We start from the raw sequence: 8903 nt of genomic DNA, 5'->3' as shown, positions 1-8903 counted from the left end.
TGGTCAATCTTTGACTTTCATTCCCAAATGTCTTAATAGGGATTAATTATCTATAATGGAGCCCAAGTGGACAACTGATGTAGAATATTATTACAAGCATAGAGAAGATGTGTTTGGTACAATTTTATTTGTTAATGCTGCTTTTTCGGAGTTAATGGCCGAAGAGACATGGAAATGAAACAATTGATTTCAAATTCATCATCCTAGGATTGCTACATAGACCTCCTCTTTTCATTCAGTTACAGTTGGAACGAATAGCACGGACATGTCCAATGCTCAATGCAACTATTGCAAACAACTTGGACACATAAAATTTAGGGTAATTATCACAAATATACATATATTTTAGCTTAATTGGAAAAAAAATCCAAACTTTCAAAAACCTCGTATACACCATTTTTCTTCACTTTTGGGTTTTTTTTTTTTTTTTTTTACGAAAATAACCTCCACGGTAGTCATTTTACCGTAATTCATATTAAGTTTTACGGTAAATAAAATACCGTAATAACTTGAAGTAGTATTACAGTAATTAAAATACCGTAATAACTTGAAGTAGTATTACGGTACTTTAAATACCATAATAGATAACATTTTCTTTACGGCATTCTTTCTATCGTAATGTTTCCATTTTATACGGTACTTTAACTATCGTAATGTTTAACTCATTTTATATGGTACTTTAACTATCGTAATGTTTAACTCATTTTATATGGTACTTTTAATCCCAAATACCCCTCTTTCTCTCAACTTTCCCCCTCTATCTCTCTCAATCCCCCCAACAAACCATCTCTATCCCTTTCAACTCTTCCGCCAGTCCTTATCTCTATTTTATCTCTATCCACCCCTAAACTTTCTCTCTTTCCCAACACGCCACTTTTCTCTCTTCTTTCTCTCTCAAATATCTCTCTCTCATACATAAAACCCCTCTCTCTCTCTCAAGTCTCATCTCCCTCTCCTCTCCCTCATTGGTAGAGAAGGAAGCCATACATAGTGCCTAATTATGGTAGAAAGAATGCCGTAAAAAAAATGTTATCTATTACGGTACTTAAAGTACCGTAATACTATTTCAAGTTATTACGGTACTTTAATTATCATAATACTACTTCAAGTTATTACGTTATTTTAATTACAGTAAAACGACTACTGTGAAGGCTATTTTCGTCCAAAAAAACCCAAAAAATGAAGAAAAAGGGTGTAGACAAGGTTTTTGAAAGTTAGGGGGTTTTTTTTCCAATTAAGCTAAAATATAGGTATATTTGCGATAATTACCCTAAAATTTAATTGTCTTGTTAAACAAAAAAGGAAGTCTTTTGTTCAGAAACCTACTCCACCAAACCTCAACATCAACCCCATCTCATGTCCTTTCCTCTTCAAATCAACTCACTGCTAGAAACATATGGGATGTCACTAGACAAGCTCTTTCTGGTATCGGTAATACGTCTATTGCTACTTCTTCTTTATCAGGAACCATAGGTACGAATTATTGGGTTTGATTTTGGATCTTAACATTTGATTCTAATCTCTTGAGTTCTCCTATTTCTATTAATTTATACAATACATGGTTGTATTGTGTCTATAACTCATGTTGGTTCGATTGAATCATCTCTTGCTTAACTATCCCTTCCTAATTGCTTTTACTTCCCAAATGAACCTGATATACATTGGACAATTATGAAACCAAGGTTTTGATGTTGTTTTTTCCTCCTCTAGTTGTATAGTGTAGGATCACTTGACAAGGAAGCACATTAGGACATGACATAAGGTTGGAATATTGTACATCATGGAATTACATGTTTGACAACATTTTGACACTCTATTACTTGCTGGTTTGGCACATTCACTATTTTCACTTTCACTTTGGCATAGTAAATCAGGTCATGTTTCCATTTTTAGGCTTAGGTATTTGATGTCAACTAGCAAACTAGGTTATCTTGTAAGTAAAAATTCAATTGGTTATACTAACTGCAAATTAGCAAAATATATTACACTGTCAATTTCTAATAGTGAAACTATTTTTTCTTCACCTTTTGATATTACACATTTTAATTTATGGGGACTTGCTTCCATCCCTTCTATTGGTGGTGCTCAGCATTATGTGCTTTTCATTGATGATTTTTTAGTTACATATAGATGTATATATTACAATTCTAAATCTAATTTTTGTCAGGTTTATGATGAATTTTCTTCCATGGTCAAGACTCAGTTTTAATAACCATTGAAAATTTTTGTCCTGATTCTAGTGAAGAATATTTATATAAACCTTTAAAGGACTCCTTAAATCTCATGGAAGCTTGGCTCAATTGTCTTGTCCTAGCACATCGCAACAAAATCGTGCAGCAAAACGCAAACATAGTCTTAGCTTTGAAACTGCCTGTATTATCTCTCTTTAAGCGATGTTATTCATATTTTCTTGATTATTCTCAACTTCATGTCTTTGAATCGACAAATTTTGTTCTTTTATCTAAAGATGAATAAAATAAGTTGTCCAAAAATTTGCCATTTGTGTGTCATCTATTTGTTTTTTGTTATGACATTCAACCAAAAGGATTTCCATGTCACCTCTGTGGAACATGTACCTCTTTACTCTCTTTCAAAAATTTGAGATCCCTCTTATTTAGCTTCTAAGTCCCTTTAGTTTCGTGATCCTTTCACTAATCGTAATTGTAGTAAACATCATCCATCCCATGTTGGACCTGTCATGCTGATGGCCTCCTCCCTAGGATGCTCACAGAACTAACCAGTAGAGTGCCTATGACCCTATTGATTCAAAACCGAATGGGCTCTATCTTGATTTTGGGCCATTTGACAACGACCTGCAGCTAATATTTTATTAAACATTGTTATGGGTATAATATTCTTAGCATTTTTAAGATTTTCATTTCATATTGACTTTGTTCTTTCTCTTCAAGGGACAAAGTGCTATGAAGAAGCTATCATATCTATATTGGTAGCAGACTATAATAAATGAAATAAATGCCTTGCACAAAACCCATACTTGGGATCTTGTTGATTTACCCCTTGGGAAGTATGTATTAGGTTGTTAGTAGGTTTACAAAATTAAGCCCAACTCAGATAAATCAGTTGAACAGTACAAAGCCCTACTAGTTGCCAAAGGATTCACTCAAGAATATGAAATTTACCTTTACACTAGTTGCTCGTTTGACCTCAGTAAGGACCTTATTTGTTATTGCCTCTATCCGCAATTAACCCTTGTTTCAAATAGATGTGAAAAATACCTTCTTCAATTGTGATTTACATGAAGAAGCATACATAAAACCTCCTCCTAGTTTGCCCCTTCAGTCCCATTAGGTCTGTAAGCTTTGACATGCTTTATATGATCTCAAATAGGCACTTCGTGCTTAGTTTGAGAAGTTTTGATTTGTTATCCTTACCCTCAGGTTTGTTTGAAGTCGCTATGATTTTGCGCTTTTTATTCAATGACCCTCAAGTTCATTCAAAGTTGTCATGTTTACCACTTCGAGAATGGGGTTGGGGGCGTGGTGGTAGCACCACTTATGACTCAGCTAAGATCTAGGCTTCCATTCTCACCTAACGCAGTCAAAAACCACTAATGATTTCAAAAAAGGGTAGGAGCCCGTCATCCCCACTGAATTACACAAAAAATAAAAAAAGGAAGTTGCCATGGTTCTGCCCCTTTCATTCGACGATTACCTCGACAACTTATTTTATTGCTCATTTCTATTGATTTTGTAGGCATCCATGATACTTAACGTCAACTAAGCAAGTGCTTTTGAAAATGACCTTGGCCAAATTAGTTTTTTGGTATTGAAATAGATTCATTTGCTCGTGGGTATATTCTCCCCAAGTCAAGTTTGCATCAGATCTCCTGACGTGGATTGTTCAACATATAATAGGAGTGTTCATGCATGGCGAGTTGCTTTCTGATCGTACCTGGTAACAACAATTATTGTCAATCTTAAATATTTGACCATTACCTCTTCCAACCCCCCCCCCCCCCTTCCCCCTTCTCATATCAATCATGGCATTCATGTTGTAAGTCAATTTATGTCTGCATCACGTTGTGTTCACTATGATGTTGTGCTTTGAATCTTATGCTATTTTAATATATTTTGTTTCAAGGCTTGTTTATATCCTCTACATCTACTTTTGAACTTTGTGCTTATTCTTATGCAGATTGAGAAAGAGATGCTATTGATAGGTGTTTTACTAGTGATTTTTTTATTTGTTTGAGTAATTATCTCATGGAAAAGAAATAAAGAAAATGTAGTTGCTCATTTTAGTGCCGAAATTGAGTACTAGGCTCTTGCACATAATACAATAGAAATTGTTTAGTTATGATGGCTTCTTTAAGATATGGGCATTGTTAATTCTATTCCTAGTCCACTTTTTATGATAACAAGAGTGCAATTTCGATTGCTAATAATTATGTGTTCCATGATGGATGAAACATTTCGAAATAGATTGTCATGTTGTTTGCCGATATCTCCAAAACACTCTTACTCTGCTCTTTATCTCTATGAATGATTAAATATATGATCTTCTAACAAAAGCTCACTCGATTGCTTATTTTCACTACTTAATTGTCCAAATTCCAACTGCTCTTTTGAACCGCTTCTTGAGTTTGAGGGGGGGGATGTAAAAGGAAGTGTATATTGTCTACAAGGTTACTGTAGAAAAGTGTATATTATAATTAGGGTGTGGTTTGTATAAGGTTACAATCTTAAACAAGCAAAGTAAGGCGCAGCTCCAAACGTTGTCATAAGATGCAATTTTGGCATTGAAAATTCTTAGATAGCTTGAGAATATGTTTTTATCTCTAATTATAAAATTTTAAACTCCAAAAATTATTCAAATCAAATTGATCTATAAATATGTGAAAATGGACGGTTCAAATAATGTGTCGCAAAATTAATACTTTGAGATCTTTTCTTCTTTTGTTTTTGTATCCATACATCTCGACTTCGAGATGATCAAGTATACAATTTTTTAACAGTTAAACAACCTTTTTCAATGGATTTTTAAGATGTACCTTAATTTTATAATTTCAGGTATCAACCTTATATAAAACATCTTCTTCTTATAATAAATGTGTATCGGATGAGTAAGTGTAGTGTCTTGTATTTTATAGTAAGTATTAGTGCAATCTGTTCATGATTTCTTTTTGATCTTATCATTCATTGGATGTATATATATATATAGAGGTTGAATACTCCAAATTATATATTAACATTCTGAGGGTTCTGTTCATATAAACTGAGATACTATCACCAATGAAACACTCCCCTAAGTTGTGATTCTAGGAGGTATGTGTTTAAGTCCATTTGGTTATGCCGCTATTAGGTACCATTATGATTTATATCCCATCTATCACTTATGCTGGAATTTGACCACTATGATTTATATCCCATCTATCACTTATAATGGAATTTGAGGACAAGTGTAGTGCCTTCACTATTCATATTACCATTGAGCATTACAAGTACTTGGGTTATTGCATACATGAGTCACTGTTGGCTTGGTTTTATATCTTTGTGGAAATTCTTTTTTTTTTGGTTTTTTTAAAAAGAATACTACTATTTCATTAATAATAAGAAAAGTTACATACATATGATCTCCTCAAACAAATAAAGCTTCAAATATCACCATCTCATCAAACTGCACACCCCTCTTCGCCAAGCCATCTGCTATCTCATTAGCCTCTATATACCTACATTTGAATGATACTTCCAATTAGCTGCTAATGTCCATAACCTCCATCCACTTACTTCACAGACTCTAAGGTGATCTAGACTCCTTATTACACCAATTGATGATATTAAGGGAATCACCTTCAACAATACATAACTAAATCTCTGATGAATAAGGCAAATCCCTTGTAGCATAGCTTCCATCTCCGCATAATTTACAGTTGTCACCACACAGTGTCCTACATAACATAAAACTACTTCATCATTTGAGTCCCTTTTAGCCCCTCTAAAACCAACTTGACCATGATTTCCATATGAGCGTCCATCAAAATTCAATGTTTACGTTATCACCCACAGAAGTTACCCAAGTACTCCTGGGTCGAACCTTGATGAACTTTGGTTTAATCCAATTTGCAAGATTGACAGTAACATTAACTTTGGACACCCCAAAACCCTCTTTTGTGATAGAAAGCCAACTCCAAATATTGTGAAGAATCATTCTTTTACCATACTCTCTTCCACATCTTTTCCTTCAAAAACCATTAACTTTCTCTCCTTCCATTAGTCCCATACATCGGCTGTCTTAGCCATTTGCCCTATCTTTCTTCCCACTTTGTTGGACTTTCACAATCCTAGTTTTTCAAAATATCAAAATGACTTCTTGAGATAACCATCGACAATTCCAATAGCTAAAATACCCAACACGATATATTATAAGCAAATGAGCAATGAAGGAAAAGATGGTCCCCACACTCTTCATCTACCTTACAAAGAATACATGCATTGACTATGGTATTGCCTCTCTTCATCAAATTGTATCCATTGTTAAAGTTGTCTTCCCCTGAAATAAAATCCACAAGAAAACTTGAATTTTTAACGGATTCGGCCGACTCCAAATCTTGTTCAAAGATGATCAATTCCATCTCAATCTATCATAGAACAAGATATTATGGGCAGACTTGACATTGAATCCCCCATCATTCTCAACCTCCCACATCATTTCATCTTTAATCATTTGTGATATTCGACATCCTTGAAGATTGCTTAACAGATCTGAATATTGTGAAATCACAGAGTCTGACATCTTGTTATGAGAAAGCTGAATATTCCATTCCAGTTTCCCCCTTATTTTTTCAACATCCCCATTACTTTAGCCTTGAATGAGTGGGCAATGCAAAAATCTGACGAAATTGGAATTTTAGCACACTATCACCCAACCACTTTGTATGCCAAAATGATATCGAATCCCCCATGCCGAGCACCCACCTTGAACAACTTTGAACCAAAGTTCTAGTACCCACATTGCCCTTCCACATTGGAGATTGATTCCCAATCCTTCTACCCCTAGATATCCATTGGGTTGTACTGTAATTAAAAAAACATCATGGAAAGCCTTTTGCTTGTTTATACTATTTTTTTCTCTCTTCTGCAGGATATCGGGAATTATTTATATCCCATTATCTCATTACCATTATTAGTAATAGTATTTCGGAAGAAGGTGATTTGATTCAAGGTGATTTGATTCAATCAAAATACAAATTTTGTTACTATGTTGGGTCTCCTATTGCCTGCCACATTGTAAACGCTACGGAATGTATCACTACTTTCTTTCTATTCTGTTGTACCCAATAGGCGGTGAGGGGAGGAGGATACAAGGGATAAATGAAAGGAATAAGTGATTCTAATAATCATTATTCATCTCCCTAATCTTCTACAAAGTCAATCTTTCGATCCTTCATTGTGTCGAAATAATATGATTCTTAATCTCGTTCGTTAAATATTAAAGGTATGCTTCTCGAAACCCCTTTGGATTCATAAGAAAGAAGTATCGGACAGACAAAGGGGGGAGTAACCTTGTGAATTGGTCAAATAGAACCTTTTCAATGAATTTCTAAAAAGAAAAAAAGGCTCTTTCAAACAAAAGATTGATTATGAATGTTTCAGGTCAGAAAAGCGAAATCTTGGATTTCTGTGCATATCAAAATCGATTATCTCCTCACAATTTAAACTTTCTTTAAACTTTTCCCTATGGAGAGTAAAATTCTAGTATAGGAACGATTTAATGATTTCCAAGGTTATGATATAATTCGTATTGTGTCATACCTAAAATCCATTGATTATTGATGTTTTCTTGCTTTGGAAGAGTCCAAACACAAAGACTATGAATCAATCAACATATCTGATTCTTCAAAAGCATCATCAAAAGCAAAAGAATGGAGTGGTTTGCATCGGAGCAAATGATCAATTTTGTCATTTCTACGAATGTTTACTAGAGGAACTCCCAACTCTTATAGAGGGTTAAGAGTACGAAATTAATGTGTTCTTCAATTTTACCACCAATACCTCTCTTTATATTAATGGTGCTTTTTTTTGTCTTTTTAATTCTCCAAATACATTTCTCTTTGAACTCTTGGAACTCACTCTCTCTCTTTCTCTCTCTCTCTCTCTCTCTTTGTGTGTGTGTACGCACGTGTGGCAGCATGAGTGTGAGCGAGAAAAATATTATATAATTATTAACGTGTTCTTCAATTTGATTTCAGAGAAGTTTATTAAAATGCACTTAAGAGATGAATTAGTTTTACATAATACTCACTTCTATTGATTTAATTTTAGAATTTATATTCACAACTATTGATTTAATTTTAGAAGGCCTATCAAAATTTACATGATCATGAGTTGCAATAACGCAAAATAATAAAATGTACAATAGTAAAAATGTTAAGTATATTTACTAGAGGAACTCCCAACTCTTATAGAGGGTTAAGAGTAAGAAATTAATGTGTTCTTCAATTTTACCACCAATACCTCTCTCCATATTAATGGTGCTTCTCTTTGTGTTCTTTATTCTCCAAATACATTTCTCTTTGAACTCTTTGAACTCTCTCTCTCTCTCTCTCTCTCTCTCTGTGTGAATGTGCACGCACGTGTGCCAACATGAGTGTGAGCGAGAAAAGTATTATATAATTATTAACGTGTTCTTCAATTTGATTTTAGAGAAGTTTATTAAAATGCATTTAAGAGATGAATTAGTTTTACATAATACTCACTTCTATTGATTTAATTTTAGAATTTATATTCACAACTATTGATTTAATTTTAGAAGGCCTATCAAAATTTACATGATCATGAGTTGCAATAACGAAAAATAATAAAATGTGCAATAGTAAAAATGTTAAGTATATTTACTAGAGGAACTCCCAACTCTTATAGACGATTAAGAGTAAGAAATTAATG

The sequence above is a fragment of the Amborella trichopoda genome, chromosome 5 (assembly GCF_054954075.1).
Source record: "Amborella trichopoda isolate Santa Cruz 75 chromosome 5, AtrichopodaSantaCruz75HAP2 v2.0, whole genome shotgun sequence".
In the NCBI taxonomy this organism is placed as follows: Eukaryota; Viridiplantae; Streptophyta; class Magnoliopsida; order Amborellales; family Amborellaceae; genus Amborella; species Amborella trichopoda.
Note: the sequence above shows the minus strand (reverse complement) of the source record.